Source organism: Ictidomys tridecemlineatus, chromosome 7 (assembly GCF_052094955.1).
Source record: "Ictidomys tridecemlineatus isolate mIctTri1 chromosome 7, mIctTri1.hap1, whole genome shotgun sequence".
In the NCBI taxonomy this organism is placed as follows: Eukaryota; Metazoa; Chordata; class Mammalia; order Rodentia; family Sciuridae; genus Ictidomys; species Ictidomys tridecemlineatus.
Window position 1 is genome coordinate 8,304,399 of NC_135483.1, and position 22,391 is coordinate 8,326,789.

General features: G+C 53.7%; 1 long non-coding RNA gene across 2 annotated transcripts; it reads right to left on the minus strand.

Moving 5' to 3' along the window:
- Positions 1-2,085: 2,085 nt before the first annotated feature.
- On the minus strand, positions 2,086-18,399 carry LOC144365397 (uncharacterized). 2 transcript variants are annotated; one of them, XR_013423773.1, is made up of 3 exons: positions 17,486-18,399; positions 10,098-12,401; positions 2,086-4,737 (listed from the first exon to the last, which is right to left on the minus strand). It is a non-coding gene; the product is annotated as an uncharacterized LOC144365397 (long non-coding RNA). The 2 variants fall into 2 exon arrangements; XR_013423772.1 differs by lacking the exon at positions 17,486-18,399 and having other exon boundaries at positions 10,098-14,432.
- Positions 18,400-22,391: the final 3,992 nt, after the last annotated feature.

Below are 22,391 nucleotides of genomic sequence, written 5' to 3' on the forward strand. Positions count from 1 at the left end.
GCACTCTTTGGAAGGAGACCACTATGTGTAGGTGGCACCTAAGGAGTAGGGAATCATGCTTCCCCTCTGATATCATTTGGATCGTAAGTGTCCCCCAGAGGTGATGTGTTGAAGGCTTGGTCTTGTCTATGGTGCCATTGGCAGATCGTAGGACCCTTAAGAGGCGGAGCCTCATGGGAGGAATTTAGATCATTGGGGGTATGCCCTGGAAGGGGGCTGGGAGACCCCAGTCTCTTCTCCCTTTTACACTCAGCCATGAGTTGAATGCACTTCTACTGCCACTTGTTTCCACTATGATGTGCCACTTCAGGACCCAAGTAATGGGGTCCACCAGTCATGAACAAAAACCTCCAAAATTGTGAGCCAAAGTGAACCTTTCTTCTTTACAAGCTGATCTTATGTATTTTTAATAGGAATGAAAACCTGACTAACACCCTCTTTGATGGTAAGTCTCATTAAAATTTTCCTATTTATTTCAATTATTTATATCTGCATGGACTTCTGAATATTTATTTTATATTTTGGGTTTTAATCTAATGCTACTTAATTATGTCCCCCATATTGTTCCAGGATTGGCCATTGGGACCTCATTCAGTTGGTTCTTGTGCCCCTGGGACACACCCTATCAGTGGGGACAGGTGATTCCCTCTCCTCCCTCCCACATTTTCTCTCCCTCCTCCTTCCTTCCTTCTTCCCTTCCTTTTACTTAAACACAACTTTTCTTTGTGTTCAGAAATCTGAAATGAATAAGAGTCCCCACCTTCAGGGAGCTGCCAGACAGAGGAGGACACCAACAACCAGAGCCGAAATTCAATACAAAGGAGTAAAATATTTAGAAGGGAAGACACAGACAGGGGCGTTTGGAAAAGAGCAAGAGTGCAGATAGGACTCACTGTCTCTCTGTGACTTTGTCATGGACATTTCACCTCCCTGGGCCAGAGCTTACAAGTCATGAAAGGTTGGAGCGGGGACCTTGATTGGGGAGAGAGTGGTCTTTTTCTGTGTAAGAGTAGACGCTGTGTTGCACATTGTGTTGGGAAATATGCACATTGGTTCCTTCACTCACTGAGAGCATATATGACAGACCAAGCTCTGGGAAAGGTGACTTACACTCTGTGACTCATTCAGCGTGTCACTTAGTGAGTATGAATTATGTGTGGATCTCTACTAAATCATGTGCTCCTCACAGAAGTGGGGTGTCATTGTACCTATTGAAGAAGCAGAGTCTCCAAGACCTCGAGCAGCTTGCTGAAAATCCACCTGGTCAGTGGAGGGATGAGATCTGAGCCCGAGTTCCCAACTGCAGGGCTTGTCCCAGCTGGGACAGAATTGCTTCCCACGTCTTCTGTGACTGAAGGTGTCTCTCCTGCAGGGACTGGACTACCTCAGCCAAAGCTCTCAGTGCAGGAGGCCCCATGCCAGGAACTGCTCACTAAGTCTTAGTGCTGCTGGTTTGGATGGTCCATTTCTCTGCAGACTCCAGCCCTGGCCTCTGAGTAATTATCAATGATAGTCCACTTTGCAACATTCCCCAACCTGCCTGAAAGTTCCTTTCCTGGGCAGGTTGCACAGGGATCAGGCATCAGAATGAGATGCAGCCTGCCATGCCCTCATAGGGCAGCAGGCAGGAAGTGCTGCCATCTTGGACAGAGCATTACTCCTTGTGGTTATGGGCATAATAGATGCATATGAAAAGATTTTTTGGTGAGTAAGAAGCAATGATATTTGGAGAAAATACAAAATGTAGTTCTCTAAGGGCAGCACAGGACTGAAGAGGGAACACTTCAGTCCAATTAGAAAGCAGAAAACGGAAATCAAGATAGTTATTGAGCACCAATGGTATTCCAGGCACAGGGCAAAAAGAGAGAAGTGGATGCTGCCCTCGAGGGGCTAATATCCTGCAAAGCTTGCAGAGCTATAGCACCTGCCACTCAGGGTCCATGAGACGGGCGCTTTGGAGAAGGGGTGCTATCTTGCAAGGGGCTCCCCTGGCATGCTGTTGTGAATCCCCTTCCTCATGGAAGCAGGAACAGCCTCTGATCGTCACTGTTAACAGATGGTAACGGATATGACAAACACACCCACTACACTAATAAAATTTAATGCTCAAATCAAGCAGGAAGATTGCCTACTCATACGCATTTTTACAACTTCCCATGTGGCATAAGGAATCATTCCCTAAGAAAAATGTCCTAAGTCGGTGTGCAAATCTGCCCCCATGCCCCCCTTCTCTGTCCATTTATTTTGCCGATGACATCCCGGGGGGTCATGGGGAGGAGTGGCAGGTAGCGGTGTGGCTTAGTGGGGGAGCAGATGCCCTCCCTGCCTCCACGAGGATTAACAGGAGCTGCTGGGCAGACTGAGTCACTCTCCCTCGCCCGCTCATACGCTTGTGCTGTGCCCCAGCTCTCCTTTCTAGGCACTGGCCAGGCTTCTAGTCCACCATTTGTATGTGTGAACAGAGAGCTCAAGTAGTGCTGTGGCCACGCTGAGAGCTGACTGCTCAGTCTTCTCCCCAGGAAGCCCTGGAAGACAGGAGGACACTACCAAGGTCCACTCAATGTCTCCATCTGCACAGTGTTGAGATGGGGACAAAGAGAACCTTGGTCAGGCATGAAAATTCCAGGATAGAGTAATTTTTTTGGCCTTTTTTTTTTTTTTGCATAAGTAAAAAAAATTTTACAAAAGTAAAATTTGTACTTTTGTTACTAATCAGAGAAGCAGTTCTTTAATTAAAATGCAGACAATGCCTTGAAGCATTTAAGACAGTTTTCAAATAGCTCAAATGCTGAATTAGGTAAATAAAGGCAATGCGGAGCAGGGCAAGAATGCTCTCTGAACTTCTGTTCTTAAAGAAAACAATTCTGGACAAGAGAATGTGTGAGATTGAAAGAGGAAGCGGGGGAGGGGACGTGCCTTTGCCCAGGACCTCTGCTGTGTCTGTGGGGTAGTGCGCCCCTCTCTGGTTAAACCAGGAAGTCCAGGGAGACAACAGTGCGCCAGTGAATATCCTGAGAAGGGTTTTCAGGCGCATTGAGAGTCTGAGGTTTTGCCTGAGCCCTTATATCCGGAAAGTCATCACCAGGGTACCTGAGCTAAGGTGCTCTGTGCAAATGGCTCACCCTGCCTGCTCTTAAATTTCCAGGAATGAAGGCGGGCAGCTGGTCCCTTGCAGGCTGGAGTGAGTCAGTGCATCTCCCGACATGTGCTAAACACTGTCTGTGGTTGACGGTGGCACTTGCAGAGTCCTGGCCTCAAGCTAGACGGGCTCTAGTGAGGGAGACAGCACAAGGTACCTGCATCCTCACTTGAATGTAAGGTTTGCCATAGCAGAGGTAGGCGTTGCCCTGTGAGAGCCCAGAGAGAAGTGGCCCTTTAAATCCAGAATCTTAAGAGGTAACTTGGAGCATCTCCTGGTGCCAGACTTTGCATTTCCTCTCAGGAAAAATACACACATTTCTTTATTTTGGTTTGCTGCAAACATCATCCCAACGAGGAGGAAGCCACCCTGAGGCTGTATCTGGAGAATGAGTGAGGGTTTGCAGGCCCGTGGGGTGGATGGTACCCCAGCTTCAGAGCCAGGACGCTGGCTGGACCTTGGGCCATCCCTCTGTAAACTCCCTGATGCTTCAGATTTGTGGCATGATTGCTCTGGCCCGTAAGCAGCCTCTCCCTCCTGCTCCCTCCTGTAACTCCCCAGAGGACGAGGACTGGATAGGACCATTTTCCTGCTCATTCTCAGTGCATCTTAGATCTCTGCAGGAGGGAAAGAAGTGCTGAGGGCTAATTGTGTGCAGTGTGATAAGAAAAGGATTCAGAGCCTAGTCGGGGCCTCTGAGAGGAGGAGGCCCATGAGGAGGGCTCCAGGGCCATCCCCGCCATGAGCACCAGAGTGCCAGGGGCCTGGGTGTGCACGGAGTCGGGTTGGAGTTGGGTTTGGACCCAGGGGCATTGGCCAGGGTGGGTGTGAGCAGCATCATGGTGGCTGGAGTGGCTACCGGTCTCTCTCTGGCTCTACCACTTTCACTCGTACCCTTTTGGAAGTGGGTAGCAGAAGGCAAGATCTTCTTGTTGTGCCTCTCTTTTTCTGATTAACACGGAACACAAGTCCACACGGGGCTTGGGCAGAGGCACGGGCCAGCAGCACTCGTCTGAGCCGCGGTTGGCTGACTGGTGATTAGGCTGAGGGAGGAACAGAGAGGTCGACAGAAGCCCAGGCACACTGTGCGTGCTCAGGATGGGGGCAGGTGGGAGATGTTGAGTGAGGAAGGTGTTCAGGAAGGCCTCCATTCCTTCATTGGCCCTTGGTTGAAAAAACACCAGTGAAGGAAGGTGTTGCCTTTGAAGACGTTCATAGACTGGTGGTTTGGGAAATTTGCCATCCTAGTGAAGTCAGGTTCTAGATCAGATGGCACAGACCGCTGAGTGTGCCCCACACCCATTCCCATTTCCTTGCAGTGGCAGGTCCCTCAAGCTGGGTGGCCAGAAACAGGGTCACCCAGCTGCAAGGACAAGGCTTCCCAGCTTCCATGGCAGCCTGGAAAGGTTGTGATCCATGTTTGGCCACAGGGTGGGCAGAGGTATTCTGTGCACCATCCAGATTGTGCCCCCAAAGGAGAGGACCAGCCTGCCCTTGTCCTTCCTCCTTCCAGGGAGAGTGGAGCCTCTTCCTCGGGTGCAGAGATGCAGGCCAGCTCTTGACGACAGTAGAGTCCTCAAGAACAGTAACACTTAGCTCTGCAGGGTTAAGTGGGAGAGAAAGAGACTTGTACAAATTTGCAGTAAGGAAGGGGATGAGGTAAAAGCAATCGCTGTGGCAACAGCCTTCTCGGAAAAATACCTGCCCCCTCCTGAAAGACATTCTGATCCCGATATATTTGGAAACCTGTGTGCACATGGTGTGTGTGCACGCGCATGCATGTGTTACCACTCACCTGCAGGGCGGTGAGAAGCATGAAATGCAAGTAACGCACACTTAATAAAAACATGCAGTTCCAGCAAATGCTGTATGGTTTGGATGGTGTCAAAACACACTCTTCCACTTTCCCCTGCAAACATGGCTTCCTCCCATATGGACTCCATCTCTGTGAACAGACCCTCTGCCTTCTAAGATCTGAGCCCAAACTCCGGCCCCTTCCCTCCACTCACACCAAGTCCAGATGATTTTCTCAGCGTGACCTTCACGACATGTCACCCCTCTCCACTGCAGGCACCCTGCCTTCCCCTCCCTGCCTTCCACTGCAGCACACACTGGCCAGTGTCCCTGCTCCCTCCCCCAGCTCCATCCTCAGAGCAGAAGCCAGAGGAACCCCAAGATAGTGCGAGCCAGTGCAGCCTCCCCTGCACCCAGCACTCGGGAGCTCCCTCTCCCTGACCCTCCCCCTTTGCCCTCTCGCCTCCTCTCACTCCACTCAGTCTCTCTGTGGCCCCTCACTCTGGCCTGCAGGACGCACCACGCCACCCCTGCTCAGCTCCGTGCTCTCCTCTGCCTCCACCTGGCTGCCTTCCCTGAGGTCCACAGGGACCCTCGGGGCCTGCCCAACACCTCTGTGCAGAGCTTCTCCCAGGTGGGGGATGGCAGGGGCTCCGGGCAGTCGGGAGGCCATGCAGAGAGGACTGGCTGCACCTTGAGTGTGAGCAGGAGAGAGGGGCAGGGGTTTTGATCTGAGCCCTTAAAGCCTGAGGGGCCATTTACAGAGATAGAGAACGTACCTGGAGAAGCCGGTTTTGCAGGGGAAAGAGGAAGAGTTTGACATCATCCAGATGTTAAAGAACCTGCTGTTACCAAGAAAGGGCTTCACATAGTTGCTTCCTTTGGATTGGAGAAGGTGTTTCTTGACCCAATTGGTTAAAATATTAACCCTTCACCCAAGTTCTCTATACCTCGGTGTGCACGTGTGTGTGTGACTATGAGTGGCTTTGCCTGGGTACATAACCATATGTGACATGTATATGTCCCTCTTTCTATTATCTTCATCATTCATGCACACTGTACTTATTTGCTCTTGGTTTATTGACTGCGACCCTCCCTGTGTTATGTAAGCTTCAAGAGGACAGGTTATTTTTTTAATTAATTTTATTCACAGCTGCATGTATAAAGACTAGGAAAGTGCCCAGTACATAGTAGGTCCTCAACCCCCATGGGTTTAATGAATGAGTGAGTGCATGGATGAAGGGGAGCATGGAGAGCCAGAAAGCAGGTGAGAATGGAGGTGGGGTGTCCCCATGAGGTGGTCAAGATTACAGTAGCCACAAGGCAGGGACCTGTAGCCATGCAGGCTGCCTCCCAGTGTGAGTGCCAGGCTTGGTGCTGAGGGACAGAGAAGGGCGGGAGGAGCAGGAGGAGAGTGCAGGCTCCTGCCAACGGCTGGAGCTTGTCAGGTGCTGGGAATCTACAGATGCAGGTGCAGGGTCAGAGGCTAGCCCATGGGGAGGACAATACAGTGGTGGGATGGGCCACCATGATGTCCACTGTGGGCATGCTACCTGGAATCCTGTGAGCATGTGCAGGAAGCAAGGCCAGGCACGCCATGCAGCCGTGTGTCCAGGTGAGGCTGCTGAAGCGGTGCTGACCACATGGGAGGGGGCATTGGCTTTCTAAGGCCACTAAGTGGGGACACGGTGGCCCAGTCACTCCTGTCCTGGGACCTGAGCTATTTTTTGGATCTTCCATCTTGTCAACCTTCCTTCCCTCCCTCCTGGCCAAGCTGACACCCAGCTGTGTGTCGAGTGGCCCAGCAGCCCCGTCAGCCCTGCTGGACTGTCCCTGTCTCGCCTTTCCCTGTCCCTACCCCAGTGCTGTCTTGGGCACGCTGGTCCCTGCTTGCTCTCCTGGAGGCTCAGAACGCAGCCCACCCTGGAGCGCCTCTCCACCGCGCTCTGTGCACAGGCATGACAGTGGATCGGCACCTCTGAGGCCGGGTGGGACAGGCACTGGCTGCCTCTGTCTTCCTCACTTGTCCCTGAGGAGCCTGGGGGTCCTGCTGAGGGAGGTTCAGAGCACCTCCCCACTGCTGGGACAGGAAGGATGCCAAGTCAAATATGCTGCCTGCGAGATGGCCTCATGGTCAGATGAACCCTGGCCTAGCTCGGGGACCCAGGGAGTGGACCTTGCAGACCGCATGGCCTTGGGCAACTCACTGCCTTGTCCTGCTGCCCTGTCCGCCTTGAGACTCTGAGTCCCACCCGCTAACCTCACAGTTGGTGCAGCTCTAGTCTGCTCTAGTGTAGCTGCAGGAGCAAGGGCAGAGCAGGTGGCAGCTCACCTGGTCATTTTCAAGGAACTTTAATTAGCAAGGGGCTTTGTCATTGCTGGTTGTTCCTCATTCACCTGGAATCCCAGCCCAAGCCCCTGGACTCCGCAGGGTGACCCAGGGAAGCCAGAGGCAGGGGAATCTGAGCAGTGCTCTGTGGATCGCCCACCTTCAGGGCTCCTTTGAGCCTTTTTGTTGGTGCTGTGAATTTCCAGGGCCACTGTCATGAGTGTTTGGGAAACGGTTTACACTGCTTACTTCCATAGACCTTCCGAGTGTTTTCTTCTGTCACCATGACAACCTGTATCCTATGCCTAGAGAGGTGAGGCTCACTGCCATGGGCGAGGGGAGCCTGCAAAGGCAGCCACCTGAGAGACGGGGGCCCTTCGTGGATTGTTTTGACTCTCTCATGAGCACCTGGTCCCCTGGTGACATGGGTGACTTTCTGTGAGCCCTGGATCCTAAAGACATCAATTGAATTCATCCATATTCTTCCTAAATTTTTGTGGCTACAAATGGAACACACACTGAATTCACACAACTGCCCTAGATCAAGTACAGAAAAATCGACAACATGCGCTCCAAGGGACCAGAGAATGTGTATCCCCAAGTTCCGTTTCAGGCTCTTGTCCTGGGGTGGGGGGAGCTAGCATGGTGGCGGGGACCAAGTAGAAATGTCTAAGACTGGCTTCCTTCCACCAGCCGAAAGAGCCAAACAACAGGCAAGAACAACCCTGTCTGGGGAGCGGAGAGGCGGAAGGCCACCCTCTAGAGGCCAGGCAGAGTGGCTCAGCCCCCATCACACCTCCATGGAGCTCCCTAGTGTCCCCTGCAAAAGCCATTAGGCCTAGAGGGCAGCTCTAGACAACTGCAACTAAGAGGCGGCCCTGAGTGGCCAACGTGCCCTCTACAGCATGGGGACTAGAGCAGACAGCATCTCGGGTCCTAGCCTGCAGCCATGGACTTGGAAAGTGTGTTCTGTTGTGTTCCAGGAAGGAAAGAGGTCACGCCTGGTGCTCAGTCATGTGGAATGGACAACAATACGCACTTAGAGCCTGAGCTTACGCTCGATTTCCCTCTTTCATAGGACTATCACCAGAGAGATAGCACTCGGGATCCACGCGGTGTGCCTCAGCTGCACTCTGATGCATTTTGACAATGTTATTTTGATGGGCCAGATGAATAAGAGGTGGCTGGTGTGCTGGGGACACTGATGACACACATGTGCTCCAGAGCATGAAGGAGAAGCACTGGACTAGCCTGGGAAACTGAGGAAGGAGGCAGGAACCCCCATCGTAGCCCCAAGTCCTACCACATTCGTGGCGTATCTAGGATCCAGTGGCCCAGAGCACGCCTGGCAGCATCTACACAGCACAGGTGTTGTCTCCTTCTGTACCTCCCTCCTTAGATGAGGAAGTGTGGGTATTCTGGGGTTTGTCTTGGAGCACACACTACACACAGCATACCTCGTTGACTCATAGACAGGTGACAGGCTCCAGGTTTGAGAGAGGACCATGGGACAAAGGGGTCTGTGGAAAGTCCAGGCTGTGGTGCAAGGAGCCTCATGGACCATGTGACTCGGTAGACCCTATGCTGTCAGAGGTGTCGGTGGTGTGAAGGGAGGCCTTATGGGGTACGGGGCAAGTCCCAGGGGGACAGATCCTAGACAAGCCCTTGGATTTTAGCCAAAGACCATGCCGTCTACAGGGGGTGTCACACGCTAGCTGAAAATCATTTTCTTAGATGTAAGGCAGTCTATCCCCCAGAGTCAGGCCTGTTCTATGTCTTGGAATTACAAGGGAGCCATTGTTAAAATCATTCATGCCAAGCTTGGTCCTTATCCTTCCTATAGAATCTGAATAGTTAGTTTGTAAAACTTCTGTTTTAACAGAGGAGAAGGGGTGGGGTGAAGAATTTTGAAAGTTTTAATCAAAGAAGCATAACTATTTCAGAAAAGGAGAGAGAGCAAGAAGGAGGAGGAAGAGGAGGGGCAGGAAAAATAAGAAGAAGGAGAGGGGGAAGAGGAGGGGAGGAAGAAAAAGAAGAAGGAGAAGAGGAGGAAGTGGAGGAGGAGAGACATAGCTCTTCCTCGTCCTTCTAACCAACTCTCCTCGCAAAGACAATTCAGAAAGATCAGAATTAACACAACTGAGGAGGCCCAGGAAATCTGAAACCTTCCCGAGAGAAGGGTGAGCTGAGATTTTGCCATCTCCCTTCGAGGCCTGGGGGCCAGCTCTGGGCTGGCTTCTGCTGGCCTACTGTGCGCTACACTGCTTGGTGACAGACAGAGGCACACCCAGGTGGGCTCCACTGAGCTCCCCACCTGCCTGGCTTTAACCACCTTGTGGTAACGTCTCCTCACAACAACCCATGCCTGAGATGAGCAGCTTCAGGCAAACGTTTGTTCAGACTCAGCTCCAGAGTTCCCAGGCCATGATAGGTCGGCCTGTTGCTTTGGGGTTTGTGGAGATGCAGGGCATCCTGGGAGACAGTGTGTGTGGAGCAAGACCCCTTACCTCATGGCCAGGAAGGGGAAAAGAGGAAGGGAGGGGTAGGCAGTCACAGCATTCCCTTCCAGAGCTTGTCTCCTACGGCCTAGGAGGCCTAGGAGGCCACCTGTTGAAGGTCCCACCATCTCCCAGTAGTGTCACCTGGGCTGCATGACTTAACACACAGGTAAGATCCAACCAGCACCTTGCATCTCTGTCACAACTGTGGATGCCACCTCTGTGAGCTGGGCCCCCCAACCCTGCACCTCAGCCGTCAGGCGCGCTCAAGGAGTCACACCCTTCCGCGTGCGCCCCAGCCATTCCCTCCGGAGCCCCGAGAGCTGCATCTACTCACCTGCTCAGGGCCCATCTGGACAATGGCTTCCCTTCCCTCCTCCTGCACTCCCTCCGCACTCCCCGCTTCTCCCCACGTGGGAGGAGGCTACACCTGGGAGCCGTCACCTGGCCCTGCCGCTGAGGTGCCAAGGCAGCAACTCAAACACGCACTGGCTTTCTGCATCCCGATTCTCTGGTCTGAAGCCAACGTCCCTCGAGATGAGGGGACCTGAGAAGGGGAGGACATAAAACCATGTTGGCCAAAAAGCCATCCCAGGAACTGTGTTGCCTGGAGCAGCGGAGCCCCGAGGGATGGAGGTTTTCCAAAGGCCGTTGGGCACAAGAGTTTGAGGTGGTGCCCGGTGGCCCTACGGCCACCAGAGAGAGGAAGCCAGCTGTCCTGCCACCTCAAGCACTTCCACACTGACCAGGCGGGCTGGGAATCCGGAGAAGAGGAGGCCCCTCCTCCTCACGAGGCCTGTACCAGCGGCTGCTGGCTGAGAAGAGCTGGCTCAACCCTCCGCTGCTGGACCTCAGATTGGGATCCTGGGGATTCTTCCCGATTCTCTGCCACCACCCAGGGGTCGGAACACTTCGGCTTACCTTGTGGTTTGGATCTGGAATGTCCCTCAGAGGCGTGAGCTGAAGGCTTGGTCCCCAGCTGGTGGTGCTACTACTAGGAGGTGGTAGAAACTTCTGGAAGTGGGGCCTGTTTGAGGAAATAGGTTATCTAGGCCCTGGCCCCTGCCTTTCTGTGTCTGCTTCCTGCTTCCCCACAGCCATCCCCCCCTCTGCCATAATAGTCTGCCTCGCCACAGGCCACCGCAATGAAGCCAGTTGACAAGAAATGGAAACTTACGGAGCCAGAGCCAATAACTTGGTTTTACCTTGTGTTTTGTCACAGTGAAAAGCTTCACACCGCCCAGGTGCTACTGTCGTGGCTGTAAGTAGAGTTGTTTGGGAGCATGGTCACACCAGCCGCCCTGTGGGTCATCTGTGACTGCGTCCACACCGTCAAGCAGAGCTGCGGGTGGTGAGGGCGCCCCGTGGCTGACCTGCTCACGATGGGGCCTTCTCAGAAGGAGCTTGCCAGCCTTCCCAGCTCATTTCTCTGGGACGCTCTCAAATCTTCCGGCTTCCAAAAAGAAAATTGCATTGAGGGCTAGAGCTGTCGAGTGGGGAGTGAGGATTCCCCTGAAAATGGTTGAAATAATATTTTTTGAAGAGAAGTGGAGATGGGTGATTATTCCTGTTCCCTCTAATTTAATTCCCTCTCCTATTTCTTCTTATTAAATCCTGAGCTAGCAGCTCGGCCTCATCCTGGCAGATGTTGGCTCAGATACGCACTGAGCTAACCTCTCTGTTTCCTGGAGATTAGACATCGACGTTGTGGTGATTAAAAACATACATATCAAAATAGTGAAAGAATTTAGCTCTAGAGGGAAGAGAGATCCGGAAGTCCAGGCAGCTGGTGTGAGCATGGTGAGCAGACAGAGGCCCAGCCTTGACCAGGTGGTCAGTCCCATGTGGGCTGAGAGTATCCGGAAGGCCTGGACTCATGCACCCACACGAAGGGCCAAGGAGCATGGCCTGACACAGGCCAGTGGGTGCTGTAGGTTGATAAGTCATGTCACCTAAAACAATATGTCGCTATCCCTCTCTGTGACTGTGACCTCATTAGAAAATAGGGACTTTTCAGATGTCATCAACTTAAGATGAGATAAGAGTGGATTAACCCCAAGAGTGATATCTCTATAAAATGTAGAAAATGTGGACCCAGACACACAAGGAGGAGAATGTCACCTAAAGAGTCAGGGACATACAGAGAAGACAGCCTCATGAAGACAGGTGCAGGCGCTGCCACCTCTCAGTATCCATGGGTGACTGAGGCAGGAACTCCCATGAATTAAATAAAATGTCACGCTATTCGCATATGACCAAGACATCTTCTCCCGTACACTTTAAATCGCCTCTACATGACTTCCAATTCCTCAAACACTGTCAATGCTGTTGGGGTAGTCGTTATACTGCATTGCTTAGGAAACGATGGCCAGAAAAAAGAATGTGTGTGGTCAGGGCAGGCCCAGTGTGTAGAGACATCTCAGTCCACAGGTGGACCCACAGATGAGGAGCCCGCGGATGCAGACAGCAGCTGTGTCGTGTGATGCACCTGGAATCTGGCAAACACCAGGGGGCCTCTGGTCACCAGGTGCTAGGAAGAGGGAGCAGGGCCGGGTTCTATCCATCCCTCGAGTCTGGAGCTGTGGGAAAGTGCGTTCCTGATGTTTCCAGCCACTCTTCTGAGGTACCTTGTCAAGGCAGCCTTACGAAACAAATACAGGAGGTGATGGATAAAGACTGGCTGCGTGATCAACAAAAGGATGAAAACACCAATCCCTGGAGGTTCAGAGCCAAGACTGAAGGTAAGAGCCCAGAGGTAAACTGAGGCAGGCAGAAAGCCAGACTGTGGAGGGGCCGAACCTCAGTGTCTGCTGAGCATCTCCAGCACCTACTTGCAATCCTGAAGGAAGGCCCAGCCCTGTAGGTGTTAGAGTGTGTGGAGTTTGGGAAACTCAGGGCATACTATGGGCCAGCGAGGCCAGCCTCTGCCGAAGAAGGTCAGATCCCAGGAAGTGGGGTGGGAGGCAGGGGCCAGAGGAGGGATGGGCAAAGATGAGCCTGTGCTGGGGAAATGAGAAAAAATGAAATGAGGGTGGCCCAGGCACACGAGGGGAGCAGCAGAGACGTGCCAGGCAGCACTAGTGGCCACCAGGGCTTCGGCTCCTGGCCCCTGCAGACCGCTGTGAGCAGAAGTCTTGACCCTGCGTTCAGACTTAAAGGGCGGAAGCCTGGCCAGGGGAGCCATTCTGAGTCTCTTTGACCTGATGCTAGGCCATGCCACACCCTGTATCTCAAGCTTCCTCTGGGTCAGAGGATGTGAGCATCACATGGGGGTGACTGGCAGGCTCTCCAGCAATGGCACGCTTTCCAGAGGGAGCCTTGCAGAGGTTTTCCCTAAGCACCACTCCCCATAAATTTGATTTCAAAGATATGCTCTATGTGTGTTGATGTAAGTATGTGTGTTTGAGCTTTAGACCTAAAAAGACTGAGGTGTTTTCCTTCCAGAAGAACCACACTGCACCTCGCCCCCGCCCAGCTGCAGGCTGAGATACATGGATTAGATCTTAATCCTGCCTCTGTGCCATGCTGATCACTCTGACCTTTTGCATTAGAACAGCTTATGTAATGAGACCAGGAAGCTCTACTGACCTGGCTCAAAGCTTCCCTGAACTGAGTCAAGGCGTGTGACTAGAAGCCACAGCGCTGTGCTGTTGGAAGTAGGCGGTTTTGAGTACTAATTTTGTCATGTGTGTGTGTACATGTGTGTGATCCCAATGCATCTTCTCCACATGGCCGTGTCCTTTATGTAGATGAGAAGAACACTGAGGTGGACTTCTCTGTTCAAGGTCACTCAGCCAATGAGAGAAAAAGACATAATTAGAGCCCAAATCCATGTGGTTCAAAGTCGCTCTGGGCCATCACATAATAAGTAGAAATCATCGTGTGCTGCTGAGGTTCAGTGTCTTTGTCTACAAAGCTGAAAATAAAGCCCCCCCCCCCGGCCATCGAATGAGATGATGCCCCTGAAGTGACCCATACTGGAAGTGGGTGCTCCTATTTCCTTACTAATTCTGTGCTTTAGTCACAGCTGGGCACCCAGAGGGATCACATGGGCCAAGCTGGGGCCGCCAGAGGGCCTTGCTGAGGAATTTGGAGAAAGCCAGCCAGGGCCTGGGTGCAGCCGAGCTGAGTCGCCCTGGAGTGGGGCTCCAGAGTCAGGACTGGTGAGGTGCCCCGGTGGCCGTCCCTCTGAGCCCCCTTCTCCCTGGGTGGTGCAGGGAGCTGCTCACCTTGCCCCTTGCCAGCCACCTTTGCACAGATTCAAGCAACAGGAAGTGCTTACAGCAGTCAGGTGGGAAAGGAGGAAGGTCCAGGCACTGCCCACCTGCCCCTCTCCACTGGCTTCTTTAGCAGTGGCCTTGTCCCTCCTTAGAGCTTCAGTCCCGATGACTGGAACCCTCTCACCCCCGTGCCCCAGCTCCTGGTCCAGGGGCTCCTCTTCTGATCTGAGCGGCTCCCTCCTGCCTCCCAGGCCTCCTGGGCGGAGTTCCCATCCTGCTGTTGCTGACCTTCAGCCATCGGGTCACAGGCAGAGCCAGTTCCCAGTATTGAATGCCCTCGGTTTGAAAAACCTAGAATGGATTGACTTTACTGTCTGGAATCTGACTGTTTGATCCCACAGGATGACACCCTCCTACGCTCATGAGTCTTGGATGTTCTTTTCCTGTTTCCCTGAGCCCCTCCCTCCCTCCCTCCCTCCCTCCCTCCCTCTCTCTCTCAACTAAGCCCAGATGGTTTCTGGTTTTTGCCACCAACAGAACCTTGACTCATTCCACGCACGACCTAGGCTCTGTAAACTATAAAGAACTGGCAAATGTGCACCTGCCGTGGGAGGTGCTGGGGGGGGGGGGGTTGGAGAGTACTGTGTGCTCTTGACCCTGGGCTGAGGCGGACGAGCGCATGGAGATGGCAGGATTGAAGTCCTGATGTGAAGCCCGTCGCCACGGCAGACAGTTTGCTCACCGCCACTGCAGCCTGCTCTCCTTGCCTCGGCTTCCGTCGGTGGTTGTTAAAAACTGGAGAAACACTAGACTCCCCGAGCCCCCCCGCCCCCTGGCTGGGGAGGGCATCATGCAGGCTGTTTCTAGGTGGAAGGGTATGGAGAGGAGCACCAAGGACCATGCAGTCAAACCTTTGGACCTGGTTTAGATGGGAATGGGAGATTCCCGGGGAATGGCAGGGATTCCTAGGGACTTGCCAGGAAGGTGGCATATCTAGCTCTTTGCCCAGAGCCACCCACACAGGGAAGGGCCACCCAGGAGGCCGATGGTGCCACGCCAGTGACATCCTTTCCCAGAGGTCAGGATGTGGAGATGGAGAAACCAAACCCCCGTTCAGAGTTGGAAGTCTTCCCCTTTATTTTGGAGGAGCAGAAACCTCGAGGGGGAAGGGCCTGAGGGACCTTGTTTCTTAGGTGAGGGGGCTGAGGCTCAGCCCAAGAAGCTGGCCCGACATCACGGCCAATTAGCTGCCACGCCGGGCCTCTCTCTCTGCCCTTACCTTAGGATCTGGCGTTATTAAGAGCTTGAAATTTGCCATAATGGGATATGATTAGAGTAATCCAACCCTGTCTTTCAAAACCTCTTGAACTGGCAAGTATTAGTCCCTGAGCCTTGAGAGGGAATTATTTTGTCCAAATTACATTTCTTTTAGCCTTGCTGTGAGGACGGAATCCACCAAGGAGAGGGGGTAAGCGAGGAGCAGGGGTGCTGTGGGGACAGGCGCGCTGGGTGGGGTCTGACCACCAGGCCTCAGAGCTCTGAGAGACAGGGCAAAGGAGGCCGCAACGGGAAGAACACAGCAAGACAGCCCGACGGGATGCCACGCCCTGGGCCCCGGGCCCAGCCTTGCCGTGCACCAGTGATGCCTTTCTGTCCTCCGGAAGGTCCCTCCTCCCCTAGGGCTGCTTCCGCCACCGTGCAGTGGAGCAGAACTCCCACCATGGCCTCCTGCCCTGAAGGCCCCAGGTCTGTTATGATCATGGGCATGTGCCACGGGCCAGGCTGAGTGGACCTCTCCCTGCCACCACCTGCGCCCACTGCATGAGGGCCCAGCCTCTGCAGGAGGAGCTTCCTGTTGAGCTGCAGGGGACGAGGTCTCTTCAGGGAAGAAGGTAAGGCCCCAGTAACAAGCCCCTTGAGGCGTTTCATTCCCGCCCAGGGACTTGCCCAGGGTACCCAGGCACTCCTAGCCAGCTGTGGCCCCTCTGTGATGGAACTGAGCTTTCAGCCGTATCCTGTGGAGAACAGAAGGGGTCTGTGGGTAAATCAGAGCTCTTGGGGAGATGGGAGATGCGTTTGTGGTTGAACTTGATCCACAAATCTAACAGAACAATAAAAATAAAACGGAAAGAGCCCAGGGTCTGAAAGGCCAGTCTCCCAAGGCAGCCTGGTAAGTCCAGAGAAGCAGCAGCACTGGGGGACCTCCTGCTCTGGGGCAGGCCGGGCCCCTGGTCCCAGCTGCGTTTCATTTTATTTGCTCTTTGGAACAAACTTCTGCACAGATAGTGACCATCACAACTTATACATGAATAAATCACACAAACCGTGCTCATGGAATTAGTGACACGGGCAGTTCATTGACTGTGAAACAGAGTGGCACTTAGGACTGCCTGACCCACAGCCCGTGGGCACACATCTAAGTAAACCACTGGCCCCATGCGGACAGGAAGCAGGTGGGGCTTGCTCTGTCCTCTATCTGTTCAGGCTTCCGACTCTCTGTCAGGTGGACACGTTTTATTGCTCACTTCATTCAGACATAGGCCAGGTTCCAAGACAGCGGGCAGCACACCCTGTCCCTTTGAGGACCCCAGCTTGTCCTGGAAAAGGAAGGAGAGGTGCCCAACCCATATGATTTCCTCTCATCGGGAAGAGCAAGCAGGTGCCAAGCTAGACCTGCCTGCTGCCCACGCTGCTCTCCGCAGGGCCATCCTCACCCAGGAGCTAGGGGAGGTGAAAGGCTGGCCTCTGCTCCCTGTGCAAGCAAAGCCCCTCTTGGGTAGAGCCTCCAAACATCTGCCGACTGCCACTTTTACAGTCCACTCGATGCAGACACCATTTTCTCGTATCCACAGTGACAGTTCCCTTGTAAATAGCTAAGATGTTTTCAAAAGCTACAGAAGATTGTGTTGAGACTCGCATTTCTCAACAGCACACCTTCTGTGTCTTTTCTGATCACAGGTTGCCGATTTCCATACGCCAGCCGTGGTTTGCTTAAACCACGCTCTTCTGGAGAATTCCCACTGGCCCTGTTCAATACAAGCGTCTGTGACGATGGGATTGTTCGGTATTTCTGTCGTCAAGGCTGGAGTCCCCAGCCCCATGCGGCTAGGGAGCCCTGGAAATGTGGCTGCCGACTGAGGAACTAAATTTTTAATTCAATTTTAATTAAATTTAAATATCCACATGTGACTGATGGCAATGGTACTGGGCAGCACAGATCTGGATGATTACTAAGAAAATATCAGCTCACTTGCTTTCATATACACTTACTTTACTGTAAACACAGAATGATTTCAGTTTGTTTACCCTCTGGGTTTAACTTTTGGCCCCAATATTTTGCCCTGTGGGGGATTCACAGTTGTGTAAACACTCTAGGCATGAAATAAAGTTTAAGAAAGAGGCCATGAGTTTGCTTATTACCATGACACTGTAAAAACACCGAGAGTAATAATTAAAAGATTAAACACTCAGCAATGCCAAGGGGCGGCAAACACTCACTTCCTACCTGCTACCAGGGTGTCAGGTTTAAAAGCAGGAACGTCTTTGGCACATTGTGTTCCTCGTCTTCGTTCACGGAAACACGCCTGACAGGCTCTGTGTGTGGCTGGGGTACGTGTCCTGCCTGACGGAGGTGGCCCTCCTAGCCAGCAAGCTCTCACTGGTCAGTAGGTCTTGGCTTCCTTTCCCTCCCGGGTAACAGCGAGTGTTGCCTTCAGCAGGTAGGAATTCCTTCCCAGGATCCTCCTTGGAACACAGCCATCCTGACAGCTCCCTCTGGCCTTGTGTCCTTTCTAACTCCAGCAAGGGAAAGGCCCTGGCCACTCCAGACCTAAAACACACAGATTCCTGAGCTCCATCCGGAGATCTGGGCCGGAAGGACCACAGCAAGGCCTGCACAGATGTTTTTTCCTAAGCTCCTCAGGAGACACTGATCTGCTGCCAGATCTGGGGAATGATGATCCAAATCCTCTTCCTGTGACCTCGGCTCTCAGAAGCAGGGCCAGGCGGGAAGGTATGCCAGACACAGTCTGATCTCTGTCATTGTCATCATGGCCATTTACTGACATCCTCCTGCACTTGACGTAAACTAGCCCCTCAATAACCCCAGAGGTGGCTCTTTCTAGTCTCACGAAGAATCCGAAGCTTAGAGAATTTAAGACAGTTTCATTCGCAGCTCTTCAGCAAATGTGTATTATATACCCCGTCTGCGCCAGGGCCCTTCTAGGATATGGAGGTGCAGCAGTGAGCAAGGCAGAGATCCTCTGCCCCCACACAGCTGGCTTTGTAACTGGAGGGGACAGACAGTAAAAGACAGGGAAGTCTGTTTGTCACATGGCACAACAGCCAGGGTGAGGGTGGCAGAGAACGGCACCGGGGCCAGGTGAGGGGGGGCGCCCAAGCAACCTCCTCTGATGACGTCAGTCACCCTTTGGGCAGAGAGAATGTCTGCTGTGAAGACTGTCACCCGGCAGCAGAAGAGCCCGAGGCGCAGAGCCTCAGTCCCACAGGTGAAGCAGGGCAGGTCCTTCTGACTCGGATCCAAGGTGTTCCTATGGCCACATCTTGTCAGCTCGCTGTGTCAGCAATTCTGTTACTAAGGGAGGCAGCACAACTAGCTCACCCTCTTCCCATCAGCAAAGTTAAACCAAAGGGGAGAGTTTGACCATCATGGAAAACATCCACTCAGAGGCCAACAGGGGCTTGTATCCACTGGGACTATTCGTTCCTCCGACACTGAGAGGGGGCGTGGCGTTCACCCCATTTTACAGATGAGGAAACCTAGGCACAGAGAGGGGACTGGCCTGCACAAGGTCTCCTGGTGACCGTGGCCCAGAAGCAGGGTCGGACTCCAGATCTGCTCGGCAGCATCCTGGACACGCACCCCCACTGGAACGTCCCCTGCTGCTCCCATTTGCTGTCCCCACTAGTGGACTCCTGGGGCGGCAGCCGTGTCTGGTAGGGCAAGAGGTCCCAGCCCACGGAGTGAGGACCGACAGAATTCACGGGAGCAGGGCCCTGTTCTTATTGCTGCTCTTAAAGGCAGAAAGAAAGGGAGACTTTCTCTGAGCCCCAGGACAGCTGACCCAGAGCATCCTGGCTCCAAATTGCAGACTGATTAATCCCATTAGAGTGATTATAATCGAGACTTTACTTAAAAGCCCACGGTGGCTTTGAGATAGCCTTTTGCCTGTCACACAGCCGCCTCCCTCCCAGACACGGTCTCCTCCAGGACTCTCCCTTCAGCACCCCGAAGCCCACAGGGTCACGGCGGGATGGCGACATTCCCATGGAAGAAGGCAAACGGGCCTCTCCAGGCTCCATTGTTTGAACCACAGTTTCCCCTGTTTGAACCACAAGTTCCATTTTCCTGACCCTTTCGGACAGCAGGAGCCCGAGCTAGCAGTCTGGTGGACACCACAGGCCCAGCTACAGAGACCCCTCTCCAGGCAGGTGACCGTTCACCTCCTGGGCTCCCAGTGCTCCTGGGCATGACCTTGCTTGGGCTTTTTGCTGTTAGATTTGTTTTCTCGGTTCACATGTCACTGTCCCTAGGAAGGCCACACCTTATTCCACTCTCCTGTCCCAGAGTTTAAGGTAGTGTCTGACGGTCAGGTGAAGCCTGAAGCGTAACTGCAGGGTGCATAAGCAGAGAAATGAGTGAGGCCACGCATCTTTCCCAGGAGGACCACTCTGTTCTGCGGTCTATAGGACTGCAGGTGCAGCAGGATCAAGCAGGTGACTCTCAGCCTCGGGGAGCTTGCAGCCTGACAGAGGAGGCAGCACAGTGACAATCTCCCACAGTAATGTTTCCTACTGGAAAAAAATACATAGGTGAGCAGGACAAAGCCACGAGGGGAGGAGCAGTGGTGGCAGGGTGGCAGAGGGCATGGTGGAGATCGCAGGCTGCTTACCCAACCATCCACTGTTCACTCCTATCAGAAGCCTGGTTTTATTCTCTCCAGTGATATTTCCAGTAGAGTCCTGTTTCCAGCTTCTCCTGCAGCTGAGGGGACTGTTGTAATATTTAAGAGCCAAGCTTCCTAGAAAGCTCCCTAAGAGGAAAAGCAGACAGCTGGAGAGTGGATGCTTTTTAGACTCTTCTTATTTTCTATCTGCCTGGAATGTATGTATGATGGATGGAGCCACAGCAACCTTTCATGAATTTATGATGAAAACAATCTTCAAATATTGATAGAGAAAACATTGAGAGAGCAAGCCCGCGTCCCTATTGACCTCAATTAGCATCTTTTCCACACCCGTGCTGTCTTTTCTAGATGTCCTTTCAGTGGGTGAATTAACCTTTTGTGCATCTACCAAGGTGGCAGTTGGGCTTCCGTAAGGAGCAGAATGTGGCTTCTAACAGATGCAGAAACTTCTCTGAAGAGGTGACATCTGAGCGGGAGCCTTTCAGGCAGGAAATACCAGGGAAACAGCTATTGGAGGAAAGTGTGCTGTGTCCTGGATGCAGAGAGGGCAGTGTGGCTGGGCCGTGAGGAGGCAGGGTGGTGGCAGAAGATGCAGGGGCCATGGTGGACCCTCGTCCTCAGTTCCTGAGGCACAGGGGACCCCCCACTCTTTGGAGAAGAGATGGAGGAAGACGTAGGAGGGAAAAGAAGGAGGAGGAGCAGACTCCTCAAGATGGTGAGTTTCCTTATCCCTGCCTCTCCCTCACTGTCCCCATCATGGTGTCCACACTGGGGTGCCACGGATGGAAGGACCCCAAACCTCTTTGATGTGCATGAGGACAAGGTCCTCAGCCCTCACCTCCCCGGGACCCTCCTGCTGGGCTCAGACCCTTGCTCCTTTTCCTGTCGCCGTCAGTGTGGGGAGGCCCTGGTTCCCGCTAGCCTCCCTTGCCACGTGTGACTCGCGTGCCAGTTAAGAGCGTGCCAGGAGTTGGCCTGGACCCCAATCCCAGCCCGACTCTGACTCGTCCTGTGTGTCTCAGCTTCCTCCTCTGCAGAGTCCCTTCATCCTGAGGGAGCCGAGGGCCAAGAGCCAGATGCAGGTGGAGCGTGGTGCTCCCCGTGCAGCAGCGGGAGGAGACCTGGAGCGGCAGGCAAGGCGGAGGGGCACCCCAGACACACGGAGGGGCCCCAAGGGTGACGTCCTTTTGCTCCCACAAACTCATGTTCATTTGACACCAGCCCGTCCCAGTCTGGCCACCCTGTACCAGCACAGATGTTAATGCAGGAGCCACGGAGGCAGAAATGGAGGCCCTGCCACAGCTAATTGCAGAAGGCCCAGCCAGAAAGACATCCAAAGGTGACCCCTGATGTGGCCGTCTCCCTAGAGGACACCAGCTGACCACCTGCGGCCAGATGACGACCTGGGACCTTTCTGCTCCGGAAAGCAGAGTGGTTAATTGTAGGAATTGGCACATGCTCCAGGTGTGCCTTTGCCTCCTGGGCGTCACTCTCCTGGAGATTCCAGAATATTCTATTCATCAGCATAAAAGTCCACATGACATTGCATCAAACCCAAAGACCCCACTCTACAGCACAGAAGGTGCAGGAGGGAGCCCACCATGAGGGCCTGCAGCCACGTGTTCTGTGCCACCAGCTCTGCCACGCTGAGATCACGGGAGAGAGTCCGTGAGAAGGCCCAGAGATGCCCTCCAGAAACTCAACACAGGGCGGAGCACCCTGCTCCAGCAAGCAGGATGTTTAGCTCAAAGCCCTTCATAGGAACACAGGGGTCCAGAAATCAAGGACCGGGAGGACGGGCTTCGCTGGCCACTGTTCCCATTGGCTCCTTTCACCCCCTCATCCTCTGCTCTGCAGGTGGTGGTCTTGTTCCTCAAAGGAATACAACAGGAGTCACAGTGAGCAATGCACAAGGGCTCCCTGGGCCAAGGACCAGCCAGATGGGGAGCTCAGGGACCTTGACGTGGCGACCCAGGGTCTGATCCGCTCGGGCATCTCACGGGGCTCCTTTTCTTCTCTTGGCTGCGAAGAGACCAAGTGCAGCAACCTCAACCTGAAATGGGCCAAGGACTCCTCTGAGTCCCGGGTCTTGGTCATCCCAGCAGGAGACCAGCAGGCTCTGGCCGAGGGTGAGGGACACAGGATGGAGGAGGGAAGGCAGGACTCTCACTTGAAGTCCAGGACAGCTGTGGTGTTGGCCACAGCACCGCCCACCAGGTCCACTTCTCAACTTCGCCAGGAACAGGGGCCCAGGGCCTCCAGGAAGAAATGAGCCCAGGCTGCGCCAGACTTGGCCAGGCCTGGCCGTGGCCTCTGCTGGGAAGAGCAGGTCAGATGGCTCTTGGGCTCCAGGTCCCACCTCCTGCCCAGGCAGGCTCCTGTGTGTACCTTGGAGGCTTGGCCCTGGCTGAAGCAAGCTGTGCCCCCAGGGCAGGGGCTCTGTCCCAGGGGTGGACCACACTGTCTCGAGCTCGCTGGGGGCCG